We start from the raw sequence: 8,280 nt of genomic DNA, 5'->3' as shown, positions 1-8,280 counted from the left end.
GTGTATGTGTGTGTGTGTGTGTGTGTGTGTGTGTGTGTGTGTGTGTGTGGAGTGGAATGTCTGGATAGTTAAGAGAAGCAGGATTCAATCTGTCTGCCTCAGAGTTTTCCTGCTAGCTGACAAGCATTCGAGTTGATTCATTTTTCTATACTGACAGCCATGATTATCACTTCCAAGTGACACTGATGTCACTGTCATTTGATTAGTGCAATATCAGTGTGGGTAAGCTCTAAATATTTGCTTGTAATATTACTTTAATCCTAGAGCCCACAGAGGCTGGTAACCAGCTGGTTTAGAGTTCTTGCTGAATTTTTCTTGCATTTTTCTATTAAATGAGGAGGGTTTTATATTTGTTAAACTTTTCTGGGGGGCAGTAAAGCCCCTGAGCTGAGTGGAAACACTCAGGAGCCTGGGCAGTGGGCTGCAAGACTGTGGAAGCAAGAAGACCTGCCTGGCTTGTGCTCCAGGTGACATCTGGTATCCTGGACCAAAGTTAGCTGTTGCCTTACTATCTCTATGTCAGCACTCTCTACATTATACTATTACTCCATACATCATATCCTAAGTGAATCACCACATAACATACAGAGTGCTGAGGTTACACAACCACCTTTTGCTGTGTAATTTGAGAGTTAAGTCATTCCTGGAACTGCACTACAGCTACACAGCTACAGCTAAACAACAGCAAATCCTGTGGTCAGTTTAGCCATCTGTGCTCAAAAACGAATACACTACACAAGGATAAAAAAAACTATGAAAAAAGAGCATTAAACTTAGGGGAAGGTTTGAAGTAAGGCACTGTGAATATACATCTGTCATTCAGAATTAAAGAAGGGAACTATAACTCTGTAAAATAATAATAATAGTAATATTAAGACACTGTCCTTTGACAAAATAAATGCCATTTATTATAACCTGGGGTTGTTGGCAATTATTTCTATCGGTGAAAAACAATTTCCCAAAGATAAGTGATCTGAGATCTGACAAATAAAAATAGAAGGGCAACATGAGCAGTCAAATAACTGACTGGTTATTTGGCAGGTTCCAAACAAGCCATCAGTTGAGCCAGTCCTTCATTACACAGGAGAACATGCAATGCTTTAGATTTTCTTTACCTTAGTTTTCTCTTCTGAATATGACTAAACACTAAATGGTTTTCAACCTCTCTGATGAGACTCTGTTTTTTGCTCCATCAGAATCCTATTTTATGACCAGTAAAAAAAATGTCTGTAATTTTCACATTTAATACATGTTAATTTTATTATTCTAATCTTTATCAATCAAAGAGAAATCAATAAACTTACCTTGTGCAAAAGATAAGAATTTTCTTCTTTCTCACTTTCTGTTTTCAGATTACATTTTCAGGTTTTGTTTAGCAGCTTCTACTTTTTGTACTTTCAAGAATCAGGTCCTGGTGATTTGCTTCTCCAGGTTTTTGTTTGTTTGTTTGTTTTTGACATTAAACAAGAATATACGTTGTATATAGTATATGAAAATTTAAGAAATATATTAAAATCAACCAAAACCCAGACTAAATTAAAATTAAAACAACTCCTGAAACATTCAGTCACCAAAACCAAACAAAACTTTTGATGGGGTGTTATCTTGTGTTCTAGCACCCTCTGCTGCTATGGATTGTAAACCCAATTGAAAAATGAGTATATTTTTCTTTCCTGAAACTATACTCTTAGCATACAAAGTGTGTTATAAGTTTGAACAAGTACATTTGTACTTGTGTTGAAGCATTCTAACAGTGGATTTTTTTTATATGTCTCCTAAGTACATAATGAAAGTGTATTCAAAGTAAATTTTTCCAAAGCATATTCATAAGGTAACACAACTTAATTTGTAAGTAAGTGCATTTGTTAAAAGTGCAATATCTCTAAATATATTTTTAATTACATAAACATATACTTTTCAAAAGTGTATTTATTTCATGTTTTTTAAAAGTTCAATTGATCCATTTCCATTTTTAAACAATTGTATTTCATATACTTCAACAATATTTTTATAACAAATTCACTCCGACATACACTGATGCTAAGATACACTTTATTATACTTCTTAAAAGTATATATTTCAAAAAAAATTTTTTTAAGTTTTTTAAAGTATATTTTTTATCAATGTGTAGCCTGTATTGCATTTCAGTTGCACTCAAGTACTATTTCATAAAAAGTAAATTTTTGTTTAGTGTGTATTTTTTACATATTAGTCTGAAAAACTTTACTGAAACTGTCAATTAACTTAACTCTTATTTAAAGTACACTATTTATTAATGTGTTTCTGGATGTGGAATAAATATATTCAATTAATGAATTAATGTCTTTACGAATGTGAATGACAGTTTTTACAGTAGTTTTCTGTTGTTTACATTGGATGCAGAACTCTTTAAATTACAGACATTATCTGTAAATTAACAACCCAACTGTTACAGTATTATGCCAATTTATCTTTTTTTTACAGAAGAAATACTACATTACTTACAAAGTATTTTTTCTGTTTCATTAAATTGCATATAATTGTAAATAAAAATGACAATAACACTGGGGAACACAATTTTTGTTGAGTTAGGTCTGACAGCTGTTTTTAACTAATTTTTGGGTGCGGAATCCAGAACTGATCTCAGTTTTTCTGTATCACGTCAAGTTTTTGAACTATAGGATCCCCGTTTTCTTAAAACATATGAAAAATACTATACTAAGATGGAATAGTTACAAGCTTTGAAAACTAAAAAAACAGCATAAAATGAAATAGAATTTACAACGGTATGCCCCTAGTTACAAGGTTAAGAGAAAAGCCAGCACAAATCCTCTTAATTCCTACTATGCTAGCTTTCTGTTTGCAGATATTGACTTTTTGCAGTGTAACACAGTGAGTGACAGATGTCTAGCCAATGATACAACTGCACGCCGTGCAAGTTAGCTACCTAACAACAGTGCATTTCATTTTAAGTGGGCTAAATCACTTACATTAAAAGTAAACGAATGGAAATTGCTGCTGTAATTTGATTCTTTTAATAAGCCATGTAACTTGCTAATATCCCAGGTGTTGATCAGGTGTGATACAGGTGTGTGGCCACAGCGTGCACATCTGATATTGCTCACAATGGTCCTCAGTGTGCTCAGGGAGCTTGTATGTATGCCCAGACACATGAAAAATTAGAGGGAACATTGGTACTGACCTATTGGGAGCTGCACACTCCTCTCACCGCACTGTCTTAATTGTGACTGCACAAACAAGTTGCCACGTAGCTGTTGATGAGTCCAATCGTAATCAGCTGGCAAGTCTTACTACAGCTAATCAGTGGAATTTTGCTTATCTGGAGGGTAAGCTGTGGAGAAAAAACTTGACGTGCTAGAAAAAAACTGACTGCAATTTTGGAATCAGCATGCCAATTTTAGTTTTAATCAACATAAAAATCTAACTCAACAGAAATTTTTTTTCAATTTGTTCCCCAGTGTAATTATCTGTAATTAAGTATGTAGCCTAAAGAAAACAGAGCTAACCAACAGTTAGCTAGCACATTCAGAGGTGTTTGGAGCGAGGTGCAGAGGGTCAGAACTGAAGGATGACTGTGTTGACAGATGTATATATGTACATATTTACTGTATATGTACATATATACATGTGTATATGCACATATGTACATACACCATCACAGGTCATCTGCCTTAAAAGCATCTTCAGTCAGGCTGCGTGAGGGAGTGATATCCCATACTTAATGCGTTCCCATAGTCACAGGCTCACAAAAACTGGACAATAGAAGAAAAACGTTGCCTGGCCTGATGAGTCTCGATTTCTGCTGCGACATTCAAATGGTAGGGTCAGAATTTGGCATCAACAACATGAAAGCATGGATACATCCTGCCTTGTATCAACGGTTCAGGCTGGTGGTGGTGTAATGGTGTGGGGGATATTTTCTTGGCACACTGTCAGCCCCTTAATACCAAATGAGCATCGTTTAAACACCACAGCCTACCTGAGTATTGTTGCTGACCATGTCCATCCCTTTATGACCACAGTGTACCCATCTTCCGATGGCTGCTTCCAGGAGGATAACACGGCATAACACAAAGCTCAAATCATCTCAAACTGGTGTCTTGAATATGTCAGTGAGTTCACTGTACTCAAATGGCCTCCAGAGTCACCAGATCTCAGTCCAATAGAGCACCTTTGGGATCATGGATGTGCAGTCGACAAATCTGCAGCAACTGTGTGATGCTATCATGTCAATATGGACCAAAATCTCTGAAGAATGTTTCCAGCACCTTGTTGAATCTATGCCACAAAGCATTAAGGCAGTTCTGAAGACAAAAGGGGTCCAACCAAGTACTAGCAAGGTGTACCTAATAAAGTGGCCGGTGAGTGTATATGTGTGTCTGAGTGTGTGCTGTTCCTAGAACTGCACTCTTCTGAACAGAGACCTCAGATGTTGTACCTGGAATCTGCTGGAGCCATTCTCCCAGTTTGGGGGTCACAGCCTCCAGTGCTCCAATTACCACTGGTATCACTGTTGCCTTTACTCTCCACATCTTTTCTAGTGCCTCTTTCAGCCCTTGGTATTTCTCAAGCTTCTCGTGTTCCTTCTTCTTAATGTTGTTGTCACTTGGGATTGCTGCATCTATCACCACTGCCTTCTTCTGTATGTGTCTGTATTCTGGTGTAGCCATCACCAGTTTGTCAGCCGGGATCTGGAAGTCCCACAGGATCTTAGCTCGGTCATTCTCAAACACCTTAGCAGGTGTCTTCCATTCTGACATAGGGACTTCCAGTCCATATTCTGTGCAGATGCTTCTGTACACTATGCCAGCCACTTGGTTTTGACATTCCATGTATGCTGTTCCTGCCTGCATCTTATACCCCGCTGTTATGAGCCAAACTGTCTCAGGGGTATCTTTGCACAGCCTGCACCTGGGGTCCTGTCTGGTGTTCTAGACCCCAGCCTCTATTGATCTTGTACTGAGTGCCTGGTCTTGTGCTGACATGATTGGTGCTTCTGAGCTGTCTTTCAGTCCAGCTTTCTCCAGCCACTGGTAGGATTTCTTGATATCAGCCACTTCTTCTATCTGTTGGTGGCACATGCCGTGTAGGGGCTTGTCCCTCCATGATGTTTCATCCTCCTCTTCATCATCATCCTCAGTTTCCTGCTGCCTGGGGGGCATATCTCTGATGTACTCCTGGATCTTTGTTGTTTCATCCTAGACAATGGTCCTTACACTCACTAGTCCTCAGCCTCCCTTGAGGAGCTTCCTTGTCTTGATGTCAGTGGCCTCTATGTCCTCCTTTGGCCAGCTTATTATACCAGCAGGGTATCTGATGACTGGCAGGGCGTATGTGTTGATGGCTCGGATCTTGTTCTTCCCATTCAGCCGACCTTTTCAGGATCTACTCTGTAGCCTTACTCTATGTAGGTATTTGGCTGTGGCTGATTTCCTTGTGGCCTCCTCATGGTTTCCATTTGCCTGTGGGACCCCAAGGTATTTGTAGTTGTCCTGAACATCTGCAATGTTGCCTTCTAGTAGTTCAACCCTCTCAGTTCTGACCATCTTCCCTCTCTTTGATACCATCCATAGCCATGCTGTTGTAATATGTGCAGAATGTGGTTTGACATTGTCTTGCTGAAATATGCAAGGCCTTCTCTGAAAAATACGTTGTTGCCATGGCGCCGCGGATGGCTGCCTCGGTGTGTTGGTGCGCATTTTTTTGCCTTATTTTCTTTGTAAATCCAGTTTTCTGCTTAGGTTTCCGGAGCTCTTTCACCAGAGAAGAGCTCATTAACATCAGAGAAACAACTCCAGTGGATCTTTTTTCCACCTTTCTCGACTCACCTGTGGGATTATTGGACATTTTGGTCAGAGGTCACTGACCGTTACTCTCGCAGTGAAACGCTGGAGGAGAGGAAAACGTGCTGGTGCGCTTGCGCGTCTCCGCCGGCGCGGACTCCGCACACCGCTCCCAGGTATCTTTCTCTCCAACGTGCGTTCACTGCCCAACAAACTGGATGAACTTCAGCTACTGGTGCAGAAGAACAGAGACTTTTCTTCATCTGCCGTCCTGTGCTTCACGGAGACGTGGCTGTGTGGATCGATCCGGACTCTGCGCTGGAGCTGGCCGGCTTCCAGCTCTTCAGAGCGGATCGCGACACAGAGCTGTCCGGCAAAACCAAAGGTGGAGGAATCTGCTTTTATGCTAACAGTGGCTGGTGCAGAGACGTGACAGTGATCCTGCAGCACTGTCCTCCTGACCTGGAAACTTTCATCATAAACTGCAGGCCCTTCTACTCCCCCCGTGAGTTCACCTCAATCATCCTGGTCGTTGTTTACATCCCACCACAGGCCACAGCAGATACTGTGTGTGGAGCGGACCAACCCGGACTCCGTAGTTATTGTCCTTGGTGACTTTAACAAAGGTAACCTCAACCACGAACTGCCCAAATACAGACAGTTTGTTAATTGCCCGACCAGAGAGGGGAACACTCTGGACCACTGTTACACCACAATCAGTGGTGCTTATCACGCCGTCCCCCGGGCTGCACTGGGCCACTCTGACCATGTCATGGTCCACCTGATTCCCACATACAGGCAGAAACTAAAACTGTGTAAACCTGTTGCGAGGACATCGAAGCAGTGGAGCAGTGAAGCCATAGAGGATCTGCGGGCATGTTTGGACTGCACAGACTGGGAGGTGTTCAGGACTGCTTCCAACAGTCTGGATGAGTTCACAGAGGCTGTGACGTCATACATCAGCTTCTGTGAGGACTGCTGTATCCCATCACGCACCAGGGTGAGTTATAACAATGACAAACCCTGGTTCACAGCTAAGCTCAGTCAGCTCAGGAGGCAAAAGGAGGAAGCTTTCAGGAGTGGGGACAGGGACAGGTTTAAAGAGTCCAAGTACAGGTTTAGCAAGGCGGTGAGAGAAGCTAAACGACTGTACTCTGAGAAACTTCAGCTCCAGTTCTCAGCCAACGACTCTGCTTCTGTCTGGAAAGGGCTCAGACAGATCACTAACTACAAACCTAAACCCCCCCACTCCACTAACGACTTCCATCTGGCCAACGATCTGAATGAGTTCTACTGCCGCTTTGAAAGACAATGGGACAAGCCTGACACTACCCTCCACATCAGAGCCACATCAGAACCCCCCTCCTCCCCTACCAAAGGAACGTCTCTCTCTATCCTGGAGAGAGATGTCAACAGGCTTTTTAAGAAGCAGAACCCCCGCAAAGCAGCCGGTCCTGACTCTGTCTCTCCATCATCCCTGAAGCACTGTGCTGATCAGCTGTCTCCAGTGTTCACGGACATCTTCAACACCTCACTGGAGACCTGCCACGTGCCAGCCTGCTTCAAATCCTCCACCATCATCCCTGTCCCCAAAAAACCAAGGCCCACAGGTCTAAATGACTATAGACCCATTGCCCTGACCTCTGTGGTCATGAAATCATTTGAGCGCCTTATCCTGTCCCATCTCAAATCCATCACTGACCCACTCCTGGACCCCCTGCAGTTCGCCTACAGAGCCAACAGGTCTGTAGATGACGCCGTCAACATGGCTCTCCACTTCATCCTCCAGCACCTGGACTCCTCAGGGACCTATGCCAGGATCCTGTTTGTGGACTTCAGCTCTGCCTTCAACACCATCATCCCGGCTCTGCTGCAGGACAAGCTCTCCCAGCTGAGCGTGCCTGACTCCACCTGCAGGTGGATCACCGACTTCCTGTCTGACAGGAGGCAGCACGTGAAGCTAGGAAAGCACGTGTCTGACTCCCAGACCATCAGCACTGGATCCCCGCAAGGCTGCGTTCTTTCTCCTCTGCTCTTCTCCCTGTACACCAACACCTGCACCTCCAGCCATCAGTCTGTCAAGCTCCTGAAGTTTGCAGACGACACCACTCTCATTGGACTCATCTCTGATGGCGATGAGTCTGCCTACAGGTGGGAGACTGACCGTCTGGTGACCTGGTGCAGGCAGAACAACCTAGAGCTAAACGCTCTGAAGACAGTGGAAATGATAGTGGACTTCAGGAAGAGCCCAGCCCCACCCACCCCCATCTCCCTGTGTGACTCCCCCGTGGCTACCGTGGAGCATTTTCGCTTCTTGGGAACCACCATCACACAGGATCTCAAATGGGAGCTAAACATCAGCTCCCTCATCAAAAAAGCTCAGCAGAGGATGTATCTCCTGAGGCAATTGAAGAAGTTCAACCTGCCAAGGACTATGATGGTGAACTTCTACACCTCCATCATTGAGTCCATCCTCACCTCCTCCATCACCATCTGG

This window comes from Trachinotus anak, unplaced genomic scaffold (genome assembly GCF_046630095.1).
Source record: "Trachinotus anak isolate AG129_WGS33_773 ecotype Australia unplaced genomic scaffold, CSIRO_AGI_Tana_v1 ptg000017l, whole genome shotgun sequence".
NCBI classification, from domain to species: Eukaryota; Metazoa; Chordata; class Actinopteri; order Carangiformes; family Carangidae; genus Trachinotus; species Trachinotus anak.
Note: the sequence above shows the minus strand (reverse complement) of the source record.